Source organism: Phaenicophaeus curvirostris, chromosome 17 (assembly GCF_032191515.1).
Source record: "Phaenicophaeus curvirostris isolate KB17595 chromosome 17, BPBGC_Pcur_1.0, whole genome shotgun sequence".
Lineage (NCBI taxonomy): Eukaryota > Metazoa > Chordata > Aves > Cuculiformes > Cuculidae > Phaenicophaeus > Phaenicophaeus curvirostris.
The window spans coordinates 8,939,223-8,948,292 of NC_091408.1; the positions used below are offsets into that span (position 1 = coordinate 8,939,223).

Consider the following 9,070-nt stretch of genomic DNA (forward strand, 5'->3'; position numbering starts at 1 on the left):
ATTTAAACACGAGATTATGAAATGCTTGCTATTTATATACCAGGAGGCTCAGCATCTCTAGATATGTTTAGAAACCTCTCTCGCCCTTAATCACAGTTATAGAAACTAAATGGAAATGTCACCCAGACTAGTATGGAAATAACACTTTGTATGTTGCTCAATAATGGAAGCTTTTTCTTTTTGGCTGCGTGTCGTCGGGGGGGGAATCTTTTACTGTAGTGGAGTCATTGCTGTATGTTTAAGCCCCCCGTTCTGATGTCAGCACACAAATAGACTGAAGTGTTCTTACAATGAAGCTGTGGGATAAATAAAGTAGTGAGCTGACTCTCTGGAGCTCAGAGGCCTCCCTCCTTGTGAGACCAGACCTTGTCTTCCCGGGTTTGGTTTAGGGAGCCATTTCCCCTTCCTTTTGTTGCTGTCTGTTGGTTTCTCTTGTGGTTAAAGGTGCCACTTTGGGCAAGCGGGTTTTTTAAATTTTCATGTTGGTTGCAACCTCACAAAACACAGCAGGGCAACAAAGCTTTAGTCCAGCCTTGTTGCCCTAGTCACAGCCATTTCGCTCGCCTGAGGAAAGGACACCATTTAAAAGCCATCTTGCAATTAAATTCATGATACAATCTACAATATATTTTCTGCAGCGGAATTGATACTATTACCAAAGGTCATAGCAAACACTTTGGAAACAGCTGTAGGTGGAGAGTTGATTTAGAGTTGTCCATCCTGTTTAATAATTTTATCATTGTTTTAAAACTGGGAAGTGTTGCCTTTTTATTTTTTTTTTTTTCTGAGAGAGAGAGAAAATTCTTAGCATTCCAGTCCTGGCTTTGTAAGTCTATCTAGCAAGTTTGTACAAATCCATCCAGAGAAAAAGGGGATTCTTGCTTCCATGCAAGAGTCAACCTGTCCAGGTGTGAGACTCCAGCAAGGAAGGGCTGATAATCCTCTCTGAAAACACTGCCTTCCCAGACATTTCACCTACTGAGCTTGGCGACTCTTGTCACCCACAGCCATGTATCAATACATCCCCCTTCTCCTGAAATCAGGAGGGATAACACTCCAGAACATTCTGCCATTTGATTCTTGCTTATAATATTTAGTTTGTGGGTTTCAATAACCCTTTTCTCAGCAGCAACATTTCCTCGGCTGGCAGAAGCCAGATCTGCGTCAGTGAGCTCCATTAAAAGGAATGACAGAGCTCCTTAAACAGCCCAGACTTTGTACCCCCACAATACGGCTTTTCTGCATGGTGTTTACCAGCGCTCTGCTGTCTGATGGAAAAAAAAAAAAAAAAGACAGGCTTGTGGTACTAAATGCAGGAGCAAAATACGGCTGAATCCTATCACCTTGGGAGCAGCGATCCCACCTTGGCCCTGCATGGACAGCGGGGCAAGGGCATGGTCCGGGGGTGCTTTAGTTGGGGCAGGAGCAGGCAGGGGGGCTGCCCTGGGGGTCTCACAAACAGCTCCCTCCCAGCTGGGGCAGTGGGGCAGGCTCCCCCTTGAACCCCTAGAGGTGCGGTTCTCACCCCAGGGCTTCAGGCAGGTTCCCCCTTGGACCCCTAGAGGTGCGGCTCTTCCTAAAGGGCTTCAGGCAGGCTCCCCCTTGAACCCCTAGAGGTGCGGTTCTCACCTCAGGGCTTCGGGCAGGCTCCCCTTGAACCCCTAGAGGTGCAGCTCTTCCCGCAGGGCTTCGGGCAGGCTCCCCCTTGAACCCCTAGAGGTGCGGTTCTCACCCCAGGGCTTCAGGCAGGCTCCACCCCTGAATCCCCAGGGTTGCGGTTTTCCCACCTGGCCCCCCGGGGGTCAGGTTCCCCCTGGGGCTTTGCCCAGGTTCTCCCCCCCGATCCCCGGGGATGCGGCTCGCCCCGGTCCCCCCGGGCGGAGCGGCACCTCCCGCCCTGCCCTGCCCCGGGGCGGCCTTAGCGCAGCCCCCAGCGCTCGCTGCAGCGACTCCAAACCTCCCCCTAGAAGAAAGAAAAAAGAAAAAACACCCAACAAAAAAACCCAACCAACAAAATCCCTCTGAAAACTTAAACCATCTGATTTCGCTTTCCGCTCCAATGGGTGGTGCGGCCGGGCGCAGGTCTGGCCGCCCCGGCCCCGCTCCGAGGAGCGGAGCTTTTAACAAGTTTATGCAACACCAGGATGGAGGCTCGGCCGAGCCCTTCCCCCCGCAGCCCGACCTGATTCCCCGCATTCCTCCCGCGCCCTCCCCCTCCGACCCAACTGGAGACAAACTCTGGCATCTCCACACACATGCAAATGGTTTCCCTTGCACAAATACAGACTCCTGAAGGGGCCTTTGCTTCCGAATCCCCCCTCTCTTTTTTTCCTGCTTTCCTCCAGTGCTTTTCTCTCTCTCTCTCTTTTTTTTTTTTTTCGCTGTTACATTCCTCAGCCAGGCAGGGTTAAAAAAAAGAGAGAGAGAGCGGGGAAGGGAGGGTTTGGAATGTGTAACCTCCATCCCCCGTCCTCGCCCCCCATCCCGGGGGCTCACGGTGGGCTCTGCTGCTCCAGCCCCTGCCAGGCTTTCCCCCTTCACACCCCTCAGCTCCCCGCTGCCCAGTGCAGCCTTTCCAGTATTACACCCGTATTATTCCTAAAGACACAACTTTATGCAGGAAAACAAGTACGGATCCATTTCCCTCGTGATTTCCCCACCACCAAGCAGGGCAGGCTCACAATTCTGTGAGTCCATCTTCAAGCCCCACCAAAGCCTCCCCAGCACCCATTTCCCACCAAAGCACTGCCTGCTCCAGGGTGGCTCCTGGCTGGTCCAGCCTCCTGTCCCCTCCACCTTGGTCAGGGCAGTGCCCGGCCACTCGCCTTCCACGCTGGCCGCTCTTGTGCTCCCATCATCAGTGGTGGGGGAGAAGACACCTCCAGCAGAGCCCTCGCACGTCTCACTCTCTCCTACTTTTTAATTCCACTCTGGCTGCTCTTGCGTTCCCTTCATCAATGGTGGAGGAGAAAACACCCCCAGCAGAGCCCTCGCACATCTCGCTCTCTCCTACTTTTTAATTCCAGCCACTCGCCTTCCACTCCGGCCACTCTTGTGTTTCCATCATCAATGGTGGGGAAAACACAGCCCCAGCATCTAGCGCTCTCCTACTTTTTTAATTAATCAATAATTAGGAGGAGGAGGAGGGGACAGTGCCAAAGCTGAGCAGGCCTCCCCGTTCCTTAAGGCACATAAAAATGGAAACCGTGCTACAATGCGGAGAGAAGGATGAAAAGAAAAGCTCTGGAGAGAGGGAGCCATGGCGGCTCGGGTTACCTCCACCGAGGCCTGGGAGCCGAACCGCATCCGCCACCAGCACCGTGACTCTGCTGCAGGCGCGGGGGCTTAGCCTCTCCTCTGGGCTTGAAAGGGAGACAGGCTCCTGCTCCTCGCCACAAACAGGGGCACGGAAAAGGTGCCTTTTGTTTGCTGGCTTGTTCGCTGGAGAACTCGAGTGCATTAGTGAGGATTCGGCTGCCCCTTATCCCTCTGGCCTGGGACACACACCCTCCTCGGGATGTGGTCCCGCTTGGTGCCAGACCCCGGCCTGGCTTGGGATGCGCAGTGCAATCTGAAAACGCTCCTTTACCTAGATTTGATTTCCAATATGACGGCTCTCCCCACCCCCACCCTTTGCTCCCAAGGTAACAGCTCAAGGCTTCAGGAAAAAAAAAAAGAGAGGAAGGTCCCATCCCCCAGCCCTCCAAACCCCTTTCTTAGCAGCTGCAAGCGAAACCACCACATCTGCCTCCAACTACGCTCCCAGTGACAGTCACCAACATATTGTTATTTAAAGATCAATTCTGAATACAATATTCCTGCTCCTAGGCCTACATCATCCCTGTGTTTCAGACTCGCTCCATGTTTGCTGTTGGGAAGTGCAGGGAAGGATTGTCTTTCCAAACCTATTGATTATTATTTAGGTGCCTTCTTTTTTTTTTTTTTTTTAAATGCAAATGAAGGGTTCTATATTGCTTTAATCTTAACAGTAATTCCTCTGAAAGTGAAATACGATGGAACTCGAAAAATACATCAAGGGAGAGCAAAAATTTAAGTGCCTGTGAATACGTGTGTATAGTAAAGTAACTGGATTCTATACACAACAATAACATCCTTAGGCTCCTAAAACTCTAATTGTTAAAGCAGAGGCAACAAACTATCCAAACCTGGTCAGGATATTTTTAAAGGTGGTGATTCGCTCCAAAGGAGGACAAGAGGGCTTTAAAATGTGAATAGGCCAGCTTTTTATTTTACAACTCGGGACACACAAACCCATGCTAGTGGCAGAAAGGGCAATCCATTTTGTACACTGAAGCAGTCAAAACGGGAACAAAACCCAAGGAATTTCCATACAGACCACTCAACCTAAACACAAAACAAACACAAGGATACGGATTTTTTAAAGCAATTTCTACATGATGTTGATATTTTAATGCTCGCTCAAGCCTTTGCTCAGAGCAAGGGGCTGGTTCTCTCCTGAAATGCATTAACTATAGAAACCCATGATGTCAAGGGCTGGGTGTGCAACAGTAACTGATCATAAAGGATGTATTAGGACTGGAACCAAATGCTTTGACAATATTATTGCACTGCTTTATTTGTGCAGACAGTAGTGCAACATTGTCAGAGCCAGCGATGCCAGCAGCCACTGTCACGTCCTGCACAGCTGTCCCTGCATCCCTTTGTAAGGGACTGCTACCTTACAGCCTTAACCACAGTCATGCTTCATGTTTAGCCCCAATAAAACTCCGCACGACAATGTTTATTTGCAATCATAATTAGACAAGGTAAAAACCACCACCACCACAAGTTAGTTTAAAAAAAATGTCAGAAAGAGAGCAAAAAAAAGAGAGAGAGAGAGAGAAAGACCACTGTTAGTATGGTTGGTTAAACAAACCATTCATGTCTTTTGCTACATGCTCAGTGTATCTAGGCACAATACGTTATAAAGGTTTTATACAATCAAACATTTTGTTACAGTAGTGGCGAATAAAAGAAAAGGGGACATAATTCAGCATCCCCAAATGTGTGTTTCCATAAAAACCAAATTGGCCAGTCAATGAATCTGAACTAGACAATTTAAATAAATCACAGAAAGTGCCTGCACTTTCCTCTGCCTTCGGAAGTTTTCTTAATTGTGCTGTGTGTTCTGTGGTAGTTGACCAGTACAGATGAAAAAGCCTGATATAAGTGTGTGTATATATATATAGAATGGTATAAATACACAGGGCTTTGATTTGCTATGGAAAATGTTACAGAAATGATGATACTTGTATATAAAAATACCTAGCGCCTGTGCTTCAATCTCACGCGTATGTCTGTGTGTGTCACCACTCAAAAATCACAGTATAAACAGCACAGATTCTTAGAAACAAATCAACAGCATTAAATCCCTGTAGACATCGATAAGGACCACCTTAAACATACAGGGGAAAGCTTCCATAAGGGGAAAAACTATAAAGAAGTCAGTATAAAATTTCAGTGAAGGTATTGTGTGGAGGTGTGTAGAAATTAATAATTAATTACTCACAACTTATTGGTAAACAAAGTAGGCACTGAAATGCCCTAAAAGCTCCCAGAAATGTTGGGAGCTTAAGTTCTAAACAGGATGTGTTTAAATCATTCCTGTCTGTTTCTATAGAAAGACACACAAAAATGTATAACCCAGGATCTCCTTATTTAAAACCACTCCCACATGTATAAAACCTTATTTCACACACGTGCATAAATACACTGGAGGAGGCATCTATTTTAGGGTTGTTTGCCCACTCTGGAGAGGGTGGGCTGCTAAAGGGGGTCATGTTTCTGCCAGCCAATGCCCTTTTAATATTGCACTGCTCATCATAATTGCCAGTAGTACAACAGAAAAAGGGCTCTGGACAACAGCATACTTCAGAGACTTTCCAAAATAAATGATAAATCAGTTAGAAACTTCTCCAAGGGATGGCCTTCTGTGCATGATTTGCTCTAAAACAGATCTGTTACAGCCAAAAAAAAGGAGTTCCTTCAGCAACCACATTGTTTCAATGTCATTCTTTAAAATTAGATTTTAATATTTCACAACTGCATCTGGAATTAACTTCAGCAAGAATTTAGATAAGCTTGGTTTAGGGACTTTTTTCCCCCCCATCCTTCTCAGTGGTAACTGTATCGCATTATAGCATGTGAAATCAAAGCCCAGAACTGGGATTGTCCTCCTCACATTTCAGCACCCCAGTACTTTACAAAAGTAAATGTAGTGAATTAGATTCAACTTTATCTTAAGGACACAATGGAAGAGAAATTCATATCCTGCCTCCTGCTTTCAGCTGAATTGTCTGCTAAAATATTTGGCATTTCTTACATACATGCTTGCTAGTAGCTTAAATTATTTCTATTTATTTTTAATTACTAAGGAAGCCTTGCTATTTTACACAAGCACCTAAACCAGCTTTCAAAACAACTGCCATTCAGGGGTGAGAGACCCTTATGAATCATCTGCTTGCATCATGAAAACATTATTATTGTAATTTTTTCCTTTCTTGAAAAGAATGTATGGGTAGGAAGGAGAAAACATCAGTTAATCATTACAAATCAGACATTCCAAATAATTTTAGCAATAAGTAACATTTAAAAGTTAACTTGTTAGTCTTTAGGTTTCAAACTGTTTACCACGTGTTTCTTTAAACAATTTTAAACTTAAACCTGGAAAAAGTAACTATTTGTTAAGCAAGAATCACTTGAGAAATTACAAAATACTTTGATTTCAAACTTCAAAAGATGCAGAAAAATTTTATGCAAAAGAAGTGCAAACTTGAAAGCAGCTTTCTATAAACTGCCCAGTTGAGAGAATCGCACCAAATGCTAAAATGAATTAAACTGGTTCAAGTCTAGGGGAGTGAGAAAACGCACAGGACGAATTCTACTTGTCAGTTTTTCAAAGCAGTATAAACAAAAAGCCAATTGATTTGGAAACGTCCCGACCCAATCAGAGTCTTAAACTGGATCGTTGTTACTTTCTAATTTCATTGTAATTTTTCCTCCTTTTTTTTTTTTTTTTTTTTTTTTGCACGAGAGTTTATCCCTAATCGAGAAACTTAGGCTACTTTGGAGATGTTTAAAAAAAAAATAGAGACAAGAAAGAGAAAGGACAAAAATAAAAAAAAAAAAAAAAGGAAAAGGAAAGTAGAAGAAGCAACGCGCTTTCTAGTTTAGGGAGGATTTTTAACTCCAGAGCCCCAGGTTTGCGTCCGAGGGTACGAGAGCTCCGCTGACACAACTCGGAGACCACACGGTGGAGGGAAACGGAGCGGAATTGGGGCAAAGTGCAAGCGAGCCGGAGCAGCCCCCGGGGCCGCGCACCCGGCTTTGTTACAAACCCCCGCGCCGCTCGGCGCCGCGTCCCTCCCCGAGCTCCGCCGGAGCAGCGGGGGGCCGCGCTCGGACCCGGGGCGCGTTCGCGGCGGCGGCTCGGAGGGAAAAAGCGGGGCCGGGAAGGGAAGCGGGGAAAGGAGGAGCCGCTCGACCCCGCGCGGAGCCCGCACCGCCCCGACCCGCGTTCCCCGCGCGGAGCCCCGCGCCCTCCCGGGACACCCCCCCCCTTCCCTCCCTCCCGCCGCCCCGGTGCGGGGCCGGCGCGGTACCTGGCGGCGGCGGGGGCCGATCCCCGCGGGAGAAAGAGAGGGGGCCGGGCTTGAAAGTCGCCCGAAAGCGGCGCGAAGGGGAGCGCCGAGAGGGCTTGGGGGCTCCCGGGGCGGCGGGCGCGCGGGCAGGACCCTCCGGTACCCACCTCATGGCCTCCCCGCTCCAGCCTCCATCTTTGACTGGTTGACATTCAGCTCCTGCCTGACCAGCGCCTCATTTGCATCGCGCGCCCCCATTGGCCCGCGCCGCGCCGGCCGCCGCGTCCGCCGCCCCCATTGGCTGCGCGCGGGGAGATTTAAAAATGGAACCCGCGCCGCCATTGGCCGCGCCCGCGCGCGCCACGCCCGCCCCGCGTTTTAACAATGAACGCACCGACACATTCTTCCATTCACAAATTTTTTTTTTTTTTTTCCTTCTCCTCTATCCCCTTCGGTGCTTTGCCCGCCTTTTCTCCGACTACATTCTCATTGATTTTTTTTTTCTTTTTTTTTTGTTTCGACCGAGGGGGTCCCGGTTGTAAACAGATAAATCAAAGGCGAGCGGAGAGGGGTGGGGGGGGACACCCAAATAAATATTATTTTCTCCCTTTTTCTCTCTTTTTCTCCGCTCGGGTCGGTGCTGGGGGACGCAGCGGTCCCCGGAGGGAGCGGGGGATGCTCTGCCCGCGGGCTCGCAGCTCTTTGGGGTCTCATTTCACTTCCCGAGCTCTTCCCCGCGAGTCGAAAAACGACGCGAAACGAAAAGCTGACTTTATCAAAGCGAGAAGAGCGATTCTAGCCTGGGGGGGGGGGGATAAAGGGGTGCGCCCCCCCGGGAGAAGCTCCCCCCGCGGGGATGCAGCCGCGGAGCCCCCGGCTGACAGGAGCCTCTGGAGGCGGCGATCGGGGGGGGGGGGGGGGGGGGGGGGCGAGGGCTGGGGAGGCAACTCTCGGCACGTCTCTTGCCCCGCAAACTGTAAACCACGGGAATCGTTGAAAACATGAATAAACAAAGCCTGCGAGAGTCCCCGGCAGGCTCCCTCGCGGGGGAAATGTCTTGCTGAGTTCCTTTTTTTGAAAGGTTTCTGCCATATTGTTAACTAACAAACTCGCAACCGGGCGGTTTCTTTCACCTTTAAAACATCCAGTCCCTCCTATGAAATCAGCTCCTCGGCAATTAGCTTCAGCAGATGTTTGTAAAATGAAATTGTTTTCGTCTCCCAATGAGACAAACATAACAGCAAAGGAACCGGTGAGCTGTGAGAAAGCAAGACGATTCTCTAGGTAAAAAGGCTTTTCTTAAAAAAACCTGGCATTTTAGTAAGTAACGTGTCTTTAAAAAAGTATATTTCTCTCTAAACCATTCATAAATTTAATTTTAAAATCTCTTTCCCTTTCATTTGTTCACAACTTTCATGCCAAATCCAACCCCGAAATATAACTTGTGTGCGTGTGAACTAGAATTTTAC

General features: G+C 48.3%; 1 protein-coding gene across 1 annotated transcript in view; it reads right to left on the reverse strand.

Annotated features, from left to right (window-relative positions):
* The window catches only part of YDJC (YdjC chitooligosaccharide deacetylase homolog), a 50,301-nt gene extending 42,511 nt beyond the window's left edge, over positions 1–7,790 (reverse strand). The window contains exon 1 of the mRNA XM_069870697.1: positions 7,781–7,790. The gene's annotated coding sequence lies outside the window, so the exon portion shown is untranslated. The remainder of the gene's footprint in view (positions 1–7,780) is intronic.
* Between the last annotated feature and the right edge of the window lie 1,280 nt (positions 7,791–9,070).